We start from the raw sequence: 19,061 nt of genomic DNA, 5'->3' as shown, positions 1-19,061 counted from the left end.
TGGAGACTAGCACAGGCCTTGAACCATGACGGGTGCAGACAGTGGAAGTTCCTGAGCTTGTGCTGCAGTGGAGCGGGAGGTGAGAGTGTGCTGAACTGCTGAAGGAGAGCCTCTTTTAAAGGGTTTGAGTGCTGCTGTCATCTGTTGAACTGTGATGATAAGACAGAAGCACTGAGTGCGATGACACTGAGAATGAACAACAGTTATGTAATGACTTAATGAGTAGGTCCAAGCTAATACACCTGAGCGGTAATTATAGCAAGGTGACAGCAGAGGCAATACACAGTCCCAGCCCATTAAGGGTAATTAGCCTCAAATGGTTGTGTACCGGTACCATGATATTAGCATTCATTATTACTGTGCTTTGTTAATTGTAATTTAAATAGGATCTGCCAATAATTTTGGGAGGAAATAACTTGTTACCTCTATGACTGTTTGTTGCAGGGAGGACAGGATTTCCCAGCACGGGCTAGTGCTTATGATTTTGACCCATGAGCACGTAGCAGGTACCAGGAAGCCCAAGTTCCTCCAGAGAGTGACGGTAAGGCCCCTTAATGACTGTGATCTGTTTGATGAATAGGTGACTCCTCTCCCAGCACAGGCTAGTGCTAGTGACCACGTGCACACCAGCACATAGCAAGTACAGGGGAAGGACTGTAGATCTAGAGAAACAGAAAGTGTCTCAAGGCTGGTGTTGCATGGACTAGTACTGTGCTCCCATCTCAGCACAGGCTAGTGCTAGTGCATGATGGAGACTAGCACAGGCCTTGAACCAAGACGGGTGCAGACAGTGGAAGTTCCTGAGCTTGTGCTGCAGTGGAGCGGGAGGTGAGAGTGTGCTGAACTGCTGAAGGAGAGCCTCTTTTAAAGGGTTTGAGTGCTGCTGTCATCTGTTGAACTGTGATGATAAGACAGAAGCACTGAGTGCGATGACACTGAGAATGAACAACAGTTATGTAATGACTTAATGAGTAGGTCCAAGCTAATACACCTGAGCGGTAATTATAGCAAGGTGACAGCAGAGGCAATACACAGTCCCAGCCCATTAAGGGTAATTAGCCTCAAATGGTTGTGTACCGGTACCATGATATTAGCATTCATCATTACTGTACTTTGTTAATTGTAATTAAAATAGGATCTGCCAATAGTTTTGGGAGGAAATAACTTGTTACCTTTATGACTGTTTGTTGCAGGGAGGACAGGATTTCCCAGCACGGGCTAGTGCTTATGATTTTGACCCATGAGCACGCAGCAGGTACCAGGAAGCCCAAGTTCCTCCAGAGAGTGACGGTATGGCCCCTTAGTGACTGTGATCTGTTTGATGAATAGGTGACTCCAATCCCAGCACAGGCTAGTGCTAGTGACCAGGTGCACACCAGCACATAGCAAGTACAGGGGAAGGACTGTAGATCTAGAGATGCAGAAAGTGTCTCAAGGCTGGTGTTGCATGGACTGTGCTCCCATCTCAGCACAGGCTAGTGCTAGTGCATGATGGAGACTAGCACAGGCCTTGAACCAAGACGGGTGCAGACAGTGGAAGTTCCTGAGCTTGTGCTGCAGTGGAGCGGGAGGTGAGAGTGTGCTGAACTGCTGAAGGAGAGCCTCTTTTAAAGGGTTTGAGTGCTGCTGTCATCTGTTGAACTGTGATGATAAGACAGAAGCACTGAGTGCGATGACACTGAGAATGAACAACAGTTATGTAATGACTTAATGAGTAGGTCCAAGCTAATACACCTGAGCGGTAATTATAGCAAGGTGACAGCAGAGGCAATACACAGTCCCAGCCCATTAAGGGTAATTAGCCTCAAATGGTTGTGTACCGGTACCATGATATTAGCATTCATTATTACTGTACTTTGTTAATTGTATTTAAAATAGGATCTGCCAATAGTTTTGGGAGGAAATAACTTGTTACCTTTATGACTGTTTGTTGCAGGGAGGACAGGATTTCCCAGCACGGGCTAGTGCTTATGATTTTGACCCATGAGCACGTAGCAGGTACCAGGAAGTCCAAGTTCCTCCAGAGAGTGACGGTATGGCCCCTTAGTGACTGTGATCTGTTTGATGAATAGGTGACTCCTCTCCCAGCACAGGCTAGTGCTAGTGACCAGGTGCACACCAGCACATAGCAAGTACAGGGGAAGGACTGTAGATCTAGAGATGCAGAAAGTGTCTCAAGGCTGGTGTTGCATGGACTGTGCTCCCATCTCAGCACAGGCTAGTGCTAGTGCATGATGGAGACTAGCACAGGCCTTGAACCAAGACGGGTGCAGACATTGGAAGTTCCTGAGCTTGTGCTGCAGTGGAGCGGGAGGTGAGAGTGTGCTGAACTGCTGAAGGAGAGCCTCTTTTAAAGGGTTTGAGTGCTGCTGTCATCTGTTGAACTGTGATGATAAGACAGAAGCACTGAGTGCGATGACACTGAGAATGAACAACAGTTATGTAATGACTTAATGAGTAGGTCCAAGCTAATACACCTGAGCGGTAATTATAGCAAGGTGACAGCAGAGGCAATACACAGTCCCAGCCCATTAAGGGTAATTAGCCTCAAATGGTTGTGTACCGGTACCATGATATTAGCATTCATTATTACTGTACATTGTTAATTGTAATTAAAATAGGATCTGCCAATAATTTTGGGAGGAAATAACTTGTTACTTTTATGACTGTTTGTTGCAGGGAGGACAGGATTTCCCAGCACGGGCTAGTGCTTATGATTTTGACCCATGAGCACGCAGCAGGTACCAGGAAGCCCAAGTTCCTCCAGAGAGTGACGGTAAGGCCCCTTAATGACTGTGATCTGTTTGATGAATAGGTGACTCCTCTCCCAGCACAGGCTAGTGCTAGTGACCAGGTGCACACCAGCACATAGCAAGTACAGGGGAAGGACTGTAGATCTAGAGATACAGAAAGTGTCTCAAGGCTGGTGTTGCATGGACTGTGCTCCCATCTCAGCACAGGCTAGTGCTAGTGCATGATGGAAACTAGCACAGGCCTTGAACCAAGACGGGTGCAGACAGTGGAAGTTCCTGAGCTTGTGCTGCAGTGGAGCGGGAGGTGAGAGTGTGCTGAACTGCTGAAGGAGAGCCTCTTTTAAAGGGTTTGAGTGCTGCTGTCATCTGTTGAACTGTGATGATAAGACAGAAGCACTGAGTGCGATGACACTGAGAATGAACAACAGTTATGTAATGACTTAATGAGTAGGTCCAAGCTAATACACCTGAGCGGTAATTATAGCAAGGTGACAGCAGAGGCAATACACAGTCCCAGCCCATTAAGGGTAATTAGCCTCAAATGGTTGTGTACCGGTACCATGATATTAGCATTCATTATTACTGTACTTTGTTAATTGTAATTAAAATAGGATCTGCCAATAGTTTTGGGAGGAAATAAGTTGTTACCTTTATGACTGTTTGTTGCAGGGAGGACAGGATTTCCCAGCACGGGCTAGTGCTTATGATTTTGACCCATGAGCACGCAGCAGGTACCAGGAAGCCCAAGTTCCTCCAGAGAGTGACGGTAAGGCCCCTTAATGACTGTGATCTGTTTGATGAATAGGTGACTCCTCTCCCAGCACAGGCTAGTGCTAGTGACCAGGTGCACACCAGCACATAGCAAGTACAGGGGAAGGACTGTAGATCTAGAGATGCAGAAAGTGTCTCAAGGCTGGTGTTGCATGGACTGTGCTCCCATCTCAGCACAGGCTAGTGCTAGTGCATGATGGAGACTAGCACAGGCCTTGAACCAAGACAGGTGCAGACAGTGGAAGTTCCTGAGCTTGTGCTGCAGTGGAGCGGGAGGTGAGAGTGTGCTGAACTGCTGAAGGAGAGCCTCTTTTAAAGGGTTTGAGTGCTGCTGTCATCTGTTGAACTGTGATGATAAGACAGAAGCACTGAGTGCGATGACACTGAGAATGAACAACAGTTATGTAATGACTTAATGAGTAGGTCCAAGCTAATACACCTGAGCGGTAATTATAGCAAGGTGACAGCAGAGGCAATACACAGTCCCAGCCCATTAAGGGTAATTAGCCTCAAATGGTTGTGTACCGGTACCATGATATTAGCATTCATTATTACTGTACTTTGTTAATTGTAATTTAAATAGGATCTGCCAATAATTTTGGGAGGAAATAACTTGTTACCTTTATGACTGTTTGTTGCAGGGAGGACAGGATTTCCCAGCACGGGCTAGTGCTTATGATTTTGACCCATGAGCACGTAGCAGGTACCAGGAAGCCCAAGTTCCTCCAGAGAGTGACGGTAAGGCCCCTTAATGACTGTGATCTGTTTGATGAATAGGTGACTCCTCTCCCAGCACAGGCTAGTGCTAGTGACCACGTGCACACCAGCACATAGCAAGTACAGGGGAAGGACTGTAGATCTAGAGATACAGAAAGTGTCTCAAGGCTGGTGTTGCATGGACTAGTACTGTGCTCCCATCTCAGCACAGGCTAGTGCTAGTGCATGATGGAGACTAGCACAGGCCTTGAACCATGACGGGTGCAGACAGTGGAAGTTCCTGAGCTTGTGCTGCAGTGGAGCGGGAGGTGAGAGTGTGCTGAACTGCTGAAGGAGAGCCTCTTTTAAAGGGTTTGAGTGCTGCTGTCATCTGTTGAACTGTGATGATAAGACAGAAGCACTGAGTGCGATGACACTGAGAATGAACAACAGTTATGTAATGACTTAATGAGTAGGTCCAAGCTAATACACCTGAGCGGTAATTATAGCAAGGTGACAGCAGAGGCAATACACAGTCCCAGCCCATTAAGGGTAATTAGCCTCAAATGGTTGTGTACCGGTACCATGATATTAGCATTCATTATTACTGTGCTTTGTTAATTGTAATTTAAATAGGATCTGCCAATAATTTTGGGAGGAAATAACTTGTTACCTCTATGACTGTTTGTTGCAGGGAGGACAGGATTTCCCAGCACGGGCTAGTGCTTATGATTTTGACCCATGAGCACGTAGCAGGTACCAGGAAGCCCAAGTTCCTCCAGAGAGTGACGGTAAGGCCCCTTAATGACTGTGATCTGTTTGATGAATAGGTGACTCCTCTCCCAGCACAGGCTAGTGCTAGTGACCACGTGCACACCAGCACATAGCAAGTACAGGGGAAGGACTGTAGATCTAGAGATACAGAAAGTGTCTCAAGGCTGGTGTTGCATGGACTAGTACTGTGCTCCCATCTCAGCACAGGCTAGTGCTAGTGCATGATGGAGACTAGCACAGGCCTTGAACCAAGACGGGTGCAGACAGTGGAAGTTCCTGAGCTTGTGCTGCAGTGGAGCGGGAGGTGAGAGTGTGCTGAACTGCTGAAGGAGAGCCTCTTTTAAAGGGTTTGAGTGCTGCTGTCATCTGTTGAACTGTGATGATAAGACAGAAGCACTGAGTGCGATGACACTGAGAATGAACAACAGTTATGTAATGACTTAATGAGTAGGTCCAAGCTAATACACCTGAGCGGTAATTATAGCAAGGTGACAGCAGAGGCAATACACAGTCCCAGCCCATTAAGGGTAATTAGCCTCAAATGGTTGTGTACCGGTACCATGATATTAGCATTCATCATTACTGTACTTTGTTAATTGTAATTAAAATAGGATCTGCCAATAGTTTTGGGAGGAAATAACTTGTTACCTTTATGACTGTTTGTTGCAGGGAAGACAGGATTTCCCAGCACGGGCTAGTGCTTATGATTTTGACCCATGAGCACGCAGCAGGTACCAGGAAGCCCAAGTTCCTCCAGAGAGTGACGGTATGGCCCCTTAGTGACTGTGATCTGTTTGATGAATAGGTGACTCCAATCCCAGCACAGGCTAGTGCTAGTGACCAGGTGCACACCAGCACATAGCAAGTACAGGGGAAGGACTGTAGATCTAGAGATGCAGAAAGTGTCTCAAGGCTGGTGTTGCATGGACTGTGCTCCCATCTCAGCACAGGCTAGTGCTAGTGCATGATGGAGACTAGCACAGGCCTTGAACCAAGACGGGTGCAGACAGTGGAAGTTCCTGAGCTTGTGCTGCAGTGGAGCGGGAGGTGAGAGTGTGCTGAACTGCTGAAGGAGAGCCTCTTTTAAAGGGTTTGAGTGCTGCTGTCATCTGTTGAACTGTGATGATAAGACAGAAGCACTGAGTGCGATGACACTGAGAATGAACAACAGTTATGTAATGACTTAATGAGTAGGTCCAAGCTAATACACCTGAGCGGTAATTATAGCAAGGTGACAGCAGAGGCAATACACAGTCCCAGCCCATTAAGGGTAATTAGCCTCAAATGGTTGTGTACCGGTACCATGATATTAGCATTCATTATTACTGTACTTTGTTAATTGTATTTAAAATAGGATCTGCCAATAGTTTTGGGAGGAAATAACTTGTTACCTTTATGACTGTTTGTTGCAGGGAGGACAGGATTTCCCAGCACGGGCTAGTGCTTATGATTTTGACCCATGAGCACGTAGCAGGTACCAGGAAGTCCAAGTTCCTCCAGAGAGTGACGGTATGGCCCCTTAGTGACTGTGATCTGTTTGATGAATAGGTGACTCCTCTCCCAGCACAGGCTAGTGCTAGTGACCAGGTGCACACCAGCACATAGCAAGTACAGGGGAAGGACTGTAGATCTAGAGATGCAGAAAGTGTCTCAAGGCTGGTGTTGCATGGACTGTGCTCCCATCTCAGCACAGGCTAGTGCTAGTGCATGATGGAGACTAGCACAGGCCTTGAACCAAGACGGGTGCAGACATTGGAAGTTCCTGAGCTTGTGCTGCAGTGGAGCGGGAGGTGAGAGTGTGCTGAACTGCTGAAGGAGAGCCTCTTTTAAAGGGTTTGAGTGCTGCTGTCATCTGTTGAACTGTGATGATAAGACAGAAGCACTGAGTGCGATGACACTGAGAATGAACAACAGTTATGTAATGACTTAATGAGTAGGTCCAAGCTAATACACCTGAGCGGTAATTATAGCAAGGTGACAGCAGAGGCAATACACAGTCCCAGCCCATTAAGGGTAATTAGCCTCAAATGGTTGTGTACCGGTACCATGATATTAGCATTCATTATTACTGTACATTGTTAATTGTAATTAAAATAGGATCTGCCAATAATTTTGGGAGGAAATAACTTGTTACTTTTATGACTGTTTGTTGCAGGGAGGACAGGATTTCCCAGCACGGGCTAGTGCTTATGATTTTGACCCATGAGCACGCAGCAGGTACCAGGAAGCCCAAGTTCCTCCAGAGAGTGACGGTAAGGCCCCTTAATGACTGTGATCTGTTTGATGAATAGGTGACTCCTCTCCCAGCACAGGCTAGTGCTAGTGACCAGGTGCACACCAGCACATAGCAAGTACAGGGGAAGGACTGTAGATCTAGAGATACAGAAAGTGTCTCAAGGCTGGTGTTGCATGGACTGTGCTCCCATCTCAGCACAGGCTAGTGCTAGTGCATGATGGAAACTAGCACAGGCCTTGAACCAAGACGGGTGCAGACAGTGGAAGTTCCTGAGCTTGTGCTGCAGTGGAGCGGGAGGTGAGAGTGTGCTGAACTGCTGAAGGAGAGCCTCTTTTAAAGGGTTTGAGTGCTGCTGTCATCTGTTGAACTGTGATGATAAGACAGAAGCACTGAGTGCGATGACACTGAGAATGAACAACAGTTATGTAATGACTTAATGAGTAGGTCCAAGCTAATACACCTGAGCGGTAATTATAGCAAGGTGACAGCAGAGGCAATACACAGTCCCAGCCCATTAAGGGTAATTAGCCTCAAATGGTTGTGTACCGGTACCATGATATTAGCATTCATTATTACTGTACTTTGTTAATTGTAATTAAAATAGGATCTGCCAATAGTTTTGGGAGGAAATAAGTTGTTACCTTTATGACTGTTTGTTGCAGGGAGGACAGGATTTCCCAGCACGGGCTAGTGCTTATGATTTTGACCCATGAGCACGCAGCAGGTACCAGGAAGCCCAAGTTCCTCCAGAGAGTGACGGTAAGGCCCCTTAATGACTGTGATCTGTTTGATGAATAGGTGACTCCTCTCCCAGCACAGGCTAGTGCTAGTGACCAGGTGCACACCAGCACATAGCAAGTACAGGGGAAGGACTGTAGATCTAGAGATGCAGAAAGTGTCTCAAGGCTGGTGTTGCATGGACTGTGCTCCCATCTCAGCACAGGCTAGTGCTAGTGCATGATGGAGACTAGCACAGGCCTTGAACCAAGACAGGTGCAGACAGTGGAAGTTCCTGAGCTTGTGCTGCAGTGGAGCGGGAGGTGAGAGTGTGCTGAACTGCTGAAGGAGAGCCTCTTTTAAAGGGTTTGAGTGCTGCTGTCATCTGTTGAACTGTGATGATAAGACAGAAGCACTGAGTGCGATGACACTGAGAATGAACAACAGTTATGTAATGACTTAATGAGTAGGTCCAAGCTAATACACCTGAGCGGTAATTATAGCAAGGTGACAGCAGAGGCAATACACAGTCCCAGCCCATTAAGGGTAATTAGCCTCAAATGGTTGTGTACCGGTACCATGATATTAGCATTCATTATTACTGTACTTTGTTAATTGTAATTTAAATAGGATCTGCCAATAATTTTGGGAGGAAATAACTTGTTACCTTTATGACTGTTTGTTGCAGGGAGGACAGGATTTCCCAGCACGGGCTAGTGCTTATGATTTTGACCCATGAGCACGTAGCAGGTACCAGGAAGCCCAAGTTCCTCCAGAGAGTGACGGTAAGGCCCCTTAATGACTGTGATCTGTTTGATGAATAGGTGACTCCTCTCCCAGCACAGGCTAGTGCTAGTGACCACGTGCACACCAGCACATAGCAAGTACAGGGGAAGGACTGTAGATCTAGAGATACAGAAAGTGTCTCAAGGCTGGTGTTGCATGGACTAGTACTGTGCTCCCATCTCAGCACAGGCTAGTGCTAGTGCATGATGGAGACTAGCACAGGCCTTGAACCATGACGGGTGCAGACAGTGGAAGTTCCTGAGCTTGTGCTGCAGTGGAGCGGGAGGTGAGAGTGTGCTGAACTGCTGAAGGAGAGCCTCTTTTAAAGGGTTTGAGTGCTGCTGTCATCTGTTGAACTGTGATGATAAGACAGAAGCACTGAGTGCGATGACACTGAGAATGAACAACAGTTATGTAATGACTTAATGAGTAGGTCCAAGCTAATACACCTGAGCGGTAATTATAGCAAGGTGACAGCAGAGGCAATACACAGTCCCAGCCCATTAAGGGTAATTAGCCTCAAATGGTTGTGTACCGGTACCATGATATTAGCATTCATTATTACTGTGCTTTGTTAATTGTAATTTAAATAGGATCTGCCAATAATTTTGGGAGGAAATAACTTGTTACCTCTATGACTGTTTGTTGCAGGGAGGACAGGATTTCCCAGCACGGGCTAGTGCTTATGATTTTGACCCATGAGCACGTAGCAGGTACCAGGAAGCCCAAGTTCCTCCAGAGAGTGACGGTAAGGCCCCTTAATGACTGTGATCTGTTTGATGAATAGGTGACTCCTCTCCCAGCACAGGCTAGTGCTAGTGACCACGTGCACACCAGCACATAGCAAGTACAGGGGAAGGACTGTAGATCTAGAGATACAGAAAGTGTCTCAAGGCTGGTGTTGCATGGACTAGTACTGTGCTCCCATCTCAGCACAGGCTAGTGCTAGTGCATGATGGAGACTAGCACAGGCCTTGAACCAAGACGGGTGCAGACAGTGGAAGTTCCTGAGCTTGTGCTGCAGTGGAGCGGGAGGTGAGAGTGTGCTGAACTGCTGAAGGAGAGCCTCTTTTAAAGGGTTTGAGTGCTGCTGTCATCTGTTGAACTGTGATGATAAGACAGAAGCACTGAGTGCGATGACACTGAGAATGAACAACAGTTATGTAATGACTTAATGAGTAGGTCCAAGCTAATACACCTGAGCGGTAATTATAGCAAGGTGACAGCAGAGGCAATACACAGTCCCAGCCCATTAAGGGTAATTAGCCTCAAATGGTTGTGTACCGGTACCATGATATTAGCATTCATCATTACTGTACTTTGTTAATTGTAATTAAAATAGGATCTGCCAATAGTTTTGGGAGGAAATAACTTGTTACCTTTATGACTGTTTGTTGCAGGGAGGACAGGATTTCCCAGCACGGGCTAGTGCTTATGATTTTGACCCATGAGCACGCAGCAGGTACCAGGAAGCCCAAGTTCCTCCAGAGAGTGACGGTATGGCCCCTTAGTGACTGTGATCTGTTTGATGAATAGGTGACTCCAATCCCAGCACAGGCTAGTGCTAGTGACCAGGTGCACACCAGCACATAGCAAGTACAGGGGAAGGACTGTAGATCTAGAGATGCAGAAAGTGTCTCAAGGCTGGTGTTGCATGGACTGTGCTCCCATCTCAGCACAGGCTAGTGCTAGTGCATGATGGAGACTAGCACAGGCCTTGAACCAAGACGGGTGCAGACAGTGGAAGTTCCTGAGCTTGTGCTGCAGTGGAGCGGGAGGTGAGAGTGTGCTGAACTGCTGAAGGAGAGCCTCTTTTAAAGGGTTTGAGTGCTGCTGTCATCTGTTGAACTGTGATGATAAGACAGAAGCACTGAGTGCGATGACACTGAGAATGAACAACAGTTATGTAATGACTTAATGAGTAGGTCCAAGCTAATACACCTGAGCGGTAATTATAGCAAGGTGACAGCAGAGGCAATACACAGTCCCAGCCCATTAAGGGTAATTAGCCTCAAATGGTTGTGTACCGGTACCATGATATTAGCATTCATTATTACTGTACTTTGTTAATTGTATTTAAAATAGGATCTGCCAATAGTTTTGGGAGGAAATAACTTGTTACCTTTATGACTGTTTGTTGCAGGGAGGACAGGATTTCCCAGCACGGGCTAGTGCTTATGATTTTGACCCATGAGCACGTAGCAGGTACCAGGAAGTCCAAGTTCCTCCAGAGAGTGACGGTATGGCCCCTTAGTGACTGTGATCTGTTTGATGAATAGGTGACTCCTCTCCCAGCACAGGCTAGTGCTAGTGACCAGGTGCACACCAGCACATAGCAAGTACAGGGGAAGGACTGTAGATCTAGAGATGCAGAAAGTGTCTCAAGGCTGGTGTTGCATGGACTGTGCTCCCATCTCAGCACAGGCTAGTGCTAGTGCATGATGGAGACTAGCACAGGCCTTGAACCAAGACGGGTGCAGACAGTGGAAGTTCCTGAGCTTGTGCTGCAGTGGAGCGGGAGGTGAGAGTGTGCTGAACTGCTGAAGGAGAGCCTCTTTTAAAGGGTTTGAGTGCTGCTGTCATCTGTTGAACTGTGATGATAAGACAGAAGCACTGAGTGCGATGACACTGAGAATGAACAACAGTTATGTAATGACTTAATGAGTAGGTCCAAGCTAATACACCTGAGCGGTAATTATAGCAAGGTGACAGCAGAGGCAATACACAGTCCCAGCCCATTAAGGGTAATTAGCCTCAAATGGTTGTGTACCGGTACCATGATATTAGCATTCATTATTACTGTACTTTGTTAATTGTAATTAAAATAGGATCTGCCAATAGTTTTGGGAGGAAATAACTTGTTACCTTTATGACTGTTTGTTGCAGGGAGGACAGGATTTCCCAGCACGGGCTAGTGCTTATGATTTTGACCCATGAGCACGTAGCAGGTACCAGGAAGCCCAAGTTCTTCCAGAGAGTGATGGTAAGGCCCCTTAATGACTGTGATCTGTTTGATGAATAGGTGACTCCTCTCCCAGCACAGGCTAGTGCTAGTGACCAGGTGCACACCAGCACATAACAAGTACAGGGGAAGGACTGTAGATCTAGAGATGCAGAAAGTGTCTCAAGGCTGGTGTTGCATGGACTGTGCTCCCATCTCAGCACAGGCTAGTGCTAGTGCATGATGGAGACTAGCACAGGCCTTGAACCAAGACGGGTGCAGACAGTGGAAGTTCCTGAGCTTGTGCTGCAGTGGAGCGGGAGGTGAGAGTGTGCTGAATTGCTGATGGAGAGCCTCTTTTAAAGGGTTTGAGTGCTGCTGTCATCTGTTGAACTGTGATGATAAGACAGAAGCACTGAGTGCGATGACACTGAGAATGAACAACAGTTATGTAATGACTTAATGAGTAGGTCCAAGCTAATACACCTGAGCGGTAATTATAGCAAGGTGACAGCAGAGGCAAAACACAGTCCCAGCCCATTAAGGGTAATTAGCCTCAAATGGTTGTGTACCGGTACCATGATATTAGCATTCATCATTACTGTACTTTGTTAATTGTATTTAAAATAGGATCTGCCAATAGTTTTGGGAGGAAATAACTTGTTACCTTTATGACTGTTTGTTGCAGGGAGGACAGGATTTCCCAGCACGGGCTAGTGCTTATGATTTTGACCCATGAGCACGTAGCAGGTACCAGGAAGTCCAAGTTCCTCCAGAGAGTGACGGTATGGCCCCTTAGTGACTGTGATCTGTTTGATGAATAGGTGACTCCTCTCCCAGCACAGGCTAGTGCTAGTGACCACGTGCACACCAGCACATAGCAAGTACAGGGGAAGGACTGTAGATCTAGAGATGCAGAAAGTGTCTCAAGGCTGGTGTTGCATGGACTGTGCTCCCATCTCAGCACAGGCTAGTGCTAGTGCATGATGGAGACTAGCACAGGCCTTGAACCAAGACGGATGCAGACAGTGGAACTTGTGCTGCAGTGGAGCGGGAGGTGAGAGTGTGCTGAACTGCTGAAGGAGAGCCTCTTTTAAAGGGTTTGAGTGCTGCTGTCATCTGTTGAACTGTGATGATAAGACAGAAGCACTGAGTGCGATGACACTGAGAATGAACAACAGTTATGTAATGACTTAATGAGTAGGTCCAAGCTAATACACCTGAGCGGTAATTATAGCGAGGTGACAGCAGAGGCAATACACAGTCCCAGCCCATTAAGGGTAATTAGCCTCAAATGGTTGTGTACCGGTACCATGATATTAGCATTCATTATTACTGTACTTTGTTAATTGTATTTAAAATAGGATCTGCCAATAGTTTTGGGAGGAAATAACTTGTTACCTTTATGACTGTTTGTTGCAGGGAGGACAGGATTTCCCAGCACGGGCTAGTGCTTATGATTTTGACCCATGAGCACGTAGCAAGTACCAGGAAGCCCAAGTTCCTCCAGAGAGTGACGGTAAGGCCCCTTAATGACTGTGATCTGTTTGATGAATAGGTGACTCCTCTCCCAGCACAGGCTAGTGCTAGTGACCAGGTGCACACCAGCACATACCAAGTACAGGGGAAGGACTGTAGATCTAGAGATGCAGAAAGTGTCTCAAGGCTGGTGTTGCATGGACTGTGCTCCCATCTCAGCACAGGCTAGTGCTAGTGCATGATGGAGACTAGCACAGGCCTTGAACCAAGACGGGTGCAGACAGTGGAAGTTCCTGAGCTTGTGCTGCAGTGAAGCGGGAGGTGAGAGTGTGTTGAACTGCTGAAGGAGAGCCTCTTTTAAAGGGTTTGAGTGCTGCTGTCATCTGTTGAACTGTGATGATAAGACAGAAGCACTGAGTGCGATGACACTGAGAATGAACAACAGTTATGTAATGACTTAATGAGTAGGTCCAAGCTAATACACCTGAGCGGTAATTATAGCAAGGTGACAGCAGAGGCAAAACACAGTCCCAGCCCATTAAGGGTAATTAGCCTCAAATGGTTGTGTACCGGTACCATGATATTAGCATTCATTATTACTGTACTTTGTTAATTGTAATTAAAATAGGATCTGCCAATAGTTTTGGGAGGAAATAACTTGTTACCTTTATGACTGTTTGTTGCAGGGAGGACAGGATTTCCCAGCACGGGCTAGTGCTTATGATTTTGACCCATGAGCACGTAGCAGGTACCAGGAAGCCCAAGTTCCTCCAGAGAGTGACGGTAAGGCCCCTTAATGACTGTGATCTGTTTGATGAATAGGTGACTCCTCTCCCAGCACAGGCTAGTGCTAGTGACCAGGTGCACACCAGCACATAGCAAGTACAGGGGAAGGACTGTAGATCTAGAGATGCAGAAAGTGTCTCAAGGCTGGTGTTGCATGGACTGTGCTCCCATCTCAGCACAGGCTAGTGCTAGTGCATGATGGAGACTAGCACAGGCCTTGAACCAAGACGGGTGCAGACAGTGGAAGTTCCTGAGCTTGTGCTGCAGTGGAGCGGGTGGTGAGAGTGTGCTGAACTGCTGAAGGAGAGCCTCTTTTAAAGGGTTTGAGTGTTGCTGTCATCTGTTGAACTGTGATGATAAGACAGAAGCACTGAGTGCGATGACACTGAGAATGAACAACAGTTATGTAATGACTTAATGAGTAGGTCCAAGCTAATACACCTGAGCGGTAATTATAGCAAGGTGACAGCAGAGGCAATACACAGTCCCAGCCCATTAAGGGTAATTAGCCTCAAATGGTTGTGTACCGGTACCATGATATTAGCATTCATTATTACTGTACTTTGTTAATTGTAATTAAAATAGGATCTGCCAATAGTTTTGGGAGGAAATAACTTGTTACCTTTATGACTGTTTGTTGCAGGGAGGACAGGATTTCCCAGCACGGGCTAGTGCTTATGATTTTGACCCATGAGCACGCAGCAGGTACCAGGAAGCCCAAGTTCCTCCAGAGAGTGACGGTAAGGCCCCTTAATGACTGTGATCTGTTTGATGAATAGGTGACTCCTCTCCCAGCACAGGCTAGTGCTAGTGACCAGGTGCACACCAGCACATAGCAAGTACAGGGGAAGGACTGTAGATCTAGAGATGCAGAAAGTGTCTCAAGGCTGGTGTTGCATGGACTGTGCTCCCATCTCAGCACAGGCTAGTGCTAGTGCATGATGGAGACTAGCACAGGCCTTGAACCAAGACGGGTGCAGACAGTGGAAGTTCCTGAGCTTGTGCTGCAGTGGAGCGGGAGGTGAGAGTGTGCTGAACTGCTGAAGGAGAGCCTCTTTTAAAGGGTTTGAGTGCTGCTGTCATCTGTTGAACTGTGATGATAAGACAGAAGCACTGAGTGCGATGACACTGAGAATGAACAACAGTTATGTAATGACTTAATGAGTAGGTCCAAGCTAATACACCTGAGCGGTAATTATAGCAAGGTGACAGCAGAGGCAATACACAGTCCCAGCCCATTAAGGGTAATTAGCCTCAAATGGTTGTGTACCGGTACCATGATATTAGCATTCATTATTACTGTACTTTGTTAATTGTAATTAAAATAGGATCTGCCAATAGTTTTGGGAGGAAATAACTTGTTACCTTTATGACTGTTTGTTGCAGGGAGGACAGGATTTCCCAGCACGGGCTAGTGCTTATGATTTTGACCCATGAGCACGTAGCAGGTACCAGGAAGCCCAAGTTCCTCCAGAGAGTGATTGTAAGGCCCCTTAATGACTGTGATCTGTTTGATGAATAGGTGACTCCTCTCCCAGCACAGGCTAGTGCTAGTGACCAGGTGCACACCAGCACATAGCAAGTACAGGGGAAGGACTGTAGATCTAGAGATGCAGAAAGTGTCTCAAGGCTGGTGTTGCATGGACTGTGCTCCCATCTCAGCACAGGCTAGTGCTAGTGCATGATGGAGACTAGCACAGGCCTTGAACCAAGACGGGTGCAGACAGTGGAAGTTCCTGAGCTTGTGCTGCAGTGGAGCGGGAGGTGAGAGTGTGCTGAACTGCTGAAGGAGAGCCTCTTTTAAAGGGTTTGAGTGTTGCTGTCATCTGTTGAACTGTAATGATAAGACAGAAGCACTGAGTGCGATGACACTGAGAATGAACAACAGTTATGTAATGACTTAATGAGTAGGTCCAAGCTAATACACCTGAGCGGTAATTATAGCAAGGTGACAGCAGAGGCAAAACACAGTCCCAGCCCATTAAGGGTAATTAGCCTCAAATGGTTGTGTACCGGTACCATGATATTAGCATTCATTATTACTGTACTTTGTTAATTGTAATTAAAATAGGATCTGCCAATAGTTTTGGGAGGAAATAACTTGTTACCTTTATGACTGTTTGTTGCAGGGAGGACAGGATTTCCCAGCACGGGCTAGTGCTTATGATTTTGACCCATGAGCACGTAGCAGGTACCAGGAAGCCCAAGTTCTTCCAGAGAGTGATGGTAAGGCCCCTTAATGACTGTGATCTGTTTGATGAATAGGTGACTCCTCTCCCAGCACAGGCTAGTGCTAGTGACCAGGTGCACACCAGCACATAGCAAGTACAGGGGAAGGACTGTAGATCTAGAGATGCAGAAAGTGTCTCAATGCTGGTGTTGCATGGACTGTGCTCCCATCTCAGCACAGGCTAGTGCTAGTGCATGATGGAGACTAGCACAGGCCTTGAACCAAGACGGGTGCAGACAGCGGAAGTTCCTGAGCTTGTGCTGCAGTGGAGCGGGAGGTGAGAGTGTGCTGAACTGCTGAAGGAGAGCCTCTTTTAAAGGGTTTGAGTGCTACTGTCATCTGTTGAACTGTGATGATAAGACAGAAGCACTGAGTGCGATGACACTGAGAATGAACAACAGTTATGTAATGACTTAATGAGTAGGTCCAAGCTAATACACCTGAGCGGTAATTATAGCAAGGTGACAGCAGAGGCAAAACACAGTCCCAGCCCATTAAGGGTAATTAGCCTCAAATGGTTGTGTACCGGTACCATGATATTAGCATTCATTATTGCTGTACTTTGTTAATTGTATTTAAAATAGGATCTGCCAATAGTTTTGGGAGGAAATAACTTGTTACCTTTATGACTGTTTGTTGCAGGGAGGACAGGATTTCCCAGCACGGGCTAGTGCTTATGATTTTGACCCATGAGCACGTAGCAGGTACCAGGAAGTCCAAGTTCCTCCAGAGAGTGACGGTATGCCCCCTTATTGACTGTGATCTGTTTGATGAATAGGTGACTCCTCTCCCAGCACAGGCTAGTGCTAGTGACCAGGTGCACACCAGCACATAGCAAGTACAGGGGAAGGACTGTAGATCTAGAGATGCAGAAAGTGTCTCAAGGCTGGTGTTGCATGGACTGTGCTCCCATCTCAGCACAGGCTAGTGCTAGTGCATGATGGAGACTAGCACAGGCCTTGAACCAAGACAGGTGCAGACAGTGGAAGTTCCTGAGCTTGTGCTGCAGTGGAGCAGGAGGTGAGAGTGTGCTGAACTGCTGAAGGAGAGCCTCTTTTAAAGGGTTTGAATGCTGCTGTCATCTGTTGAACTGTGATGATAAGACAGAAGCACTGAGTGCGATGACACTGAGAATGAACAACAGTTATGTAATGACTTAATGAGTAGGTCCAAGCTAATACACCTGAGCGGTAATTATAGCAAGGTGACAGCAGAGGCAATACACAGTCCCAGCCCATTAAGGGTAATTAGCCTCAAATGGTTGTGTACCGGTACCATGATATTAGCATTCTTTATTACTGTACTTTGTTAATTGTAATTAAAATATGATCTGCCAATAGTTTTGGGAGGAAATAACTTGTTACCTTTATGATGGATGGTCACGTGACGCAGAGGTAATCGGGTGTGTTTTTCCTTGCTCTGTGTTTTTTGGCTCTTTTTTCTGGATTTACTGCGTAAACCCGGATCCTCTTGTGTGAAAATCGACAAGATTTATGTATGTATGTATGTATATTCCACTCTGGTTTTTTTGGCAACTTCAGATTTTTGAAGTTAGACTTTAATCCTATTTTCTATCAAGACACTTGTGTTTACGGAACTGAGTAAAGCTCAGTCCTGAGTCTACTGTGTTATGTAGAGCGTTATTTAAAATCCCGCTATAGAGCCAGTCAATACTGTAAATACCGTTACAACCAACCAAGTATAACTACAATGGAAATGATTAAACCAGTGTATCTTAAAAACTCTGAACTCCCGCAAGACCATAATAACAGAATTTCTGACTATGAGTTGTCCATTGCCGCGTCTTCAAGCGCACCTGGTCTAAAATGTGTTCAGAAGGATCGCGATCTGTGGAGGCTATACGTAAGCTCCCAAGAGAGTCGCAGAAAACTTGTCTGTGAAGGTTTGGAAATTAGAAACATAAACATACGAATCTATGACACAAACCCCTTTTCTGCGGGTCTATCAACTCCTGATGAACAAGTCCTGAAAATAACAGTAAAGGGGGTACCTCTGTCAGTTGATGACGATGAAGTCCTGAAAATGCTCAACAAATTCAATCTCAGTTTTAACAGTGATCTCAAATATGAAAAGATCCGACACCCAGAAACACATAAAATGACGGGTATTTTGAATGGAAACAGGTTCATTTATGTGAAAGCTTTAAGCGAAGGAACTTTCCTTCCCCGTACAAGTACATGCGCGGGTCTAAAGTGTTTCATTTATCATAGAGGCCAGCCCTCAAACAAACGCACCCCTTACTGTACCCAGTGCTGGGAAGACTCCCATTTCAAAAAACAATGTCCTAACAGCCCTAGATGTAAGGTATGTAAGGAAGAAGGACACACTCCGGGCGATCCAGCATGTAAGCATTACACAGAACCTGCGACAAATGTTGTGCCCTTCTCCGGGGAAAAAAGTTGTCTATCTAACTTCTTCCCTTGCGACATCTCTATCTTTGGTCACAACCACAAATCGGCCGAACACGCTTACCAATATGTAAAAGCCATGAGAAGTGGGGATGTACCACGAGCATCCGCCATCCAATCGGCTAAATCGGCTCTTGAGGCCAAAAAGATCGGCAACCTTGTCACCCCTTCACCGTTGTTCGCTGCTGAGCAGGTCTCCTTGATGACCGAGATCATAGAGGCCAAGGCTGTACAGGTGCCCGTTTTTGCCGATACTCTGAAAGCCGCGAAAAAATCAACAGTTTTTGCAGAGTCCACATACGACAACTTCTGGGCATCAGGATTAGACGTCATAGGAACAAGCCATACGAATGCTAAACACTGGCCCGGCAGGAACACCCTCGGAAAAATCCTAGCTGACATGTCTGCTCGCCTACGCGCTCGCTCGCCGTCGGTAAGGTCCGCATCAGCTTCGAGATCAAAG

This window comes from Crassostrea angulata, chromosome 9 (assembly GCF_025612915.1).
Source record: "Crassostrea angulata isolate pt1a10 chromosome 9, ASM2561291v2, whole genome shotgun sequence".
Lineage (NCBI taxonomy): Eukaryota > Metazoa > Mollusca > Bivalvia > Ostreida > Ostreidae > Magallana > Magallana angulata.
This window is presented reverse-complemented; position numbering follows the sequence as displayed.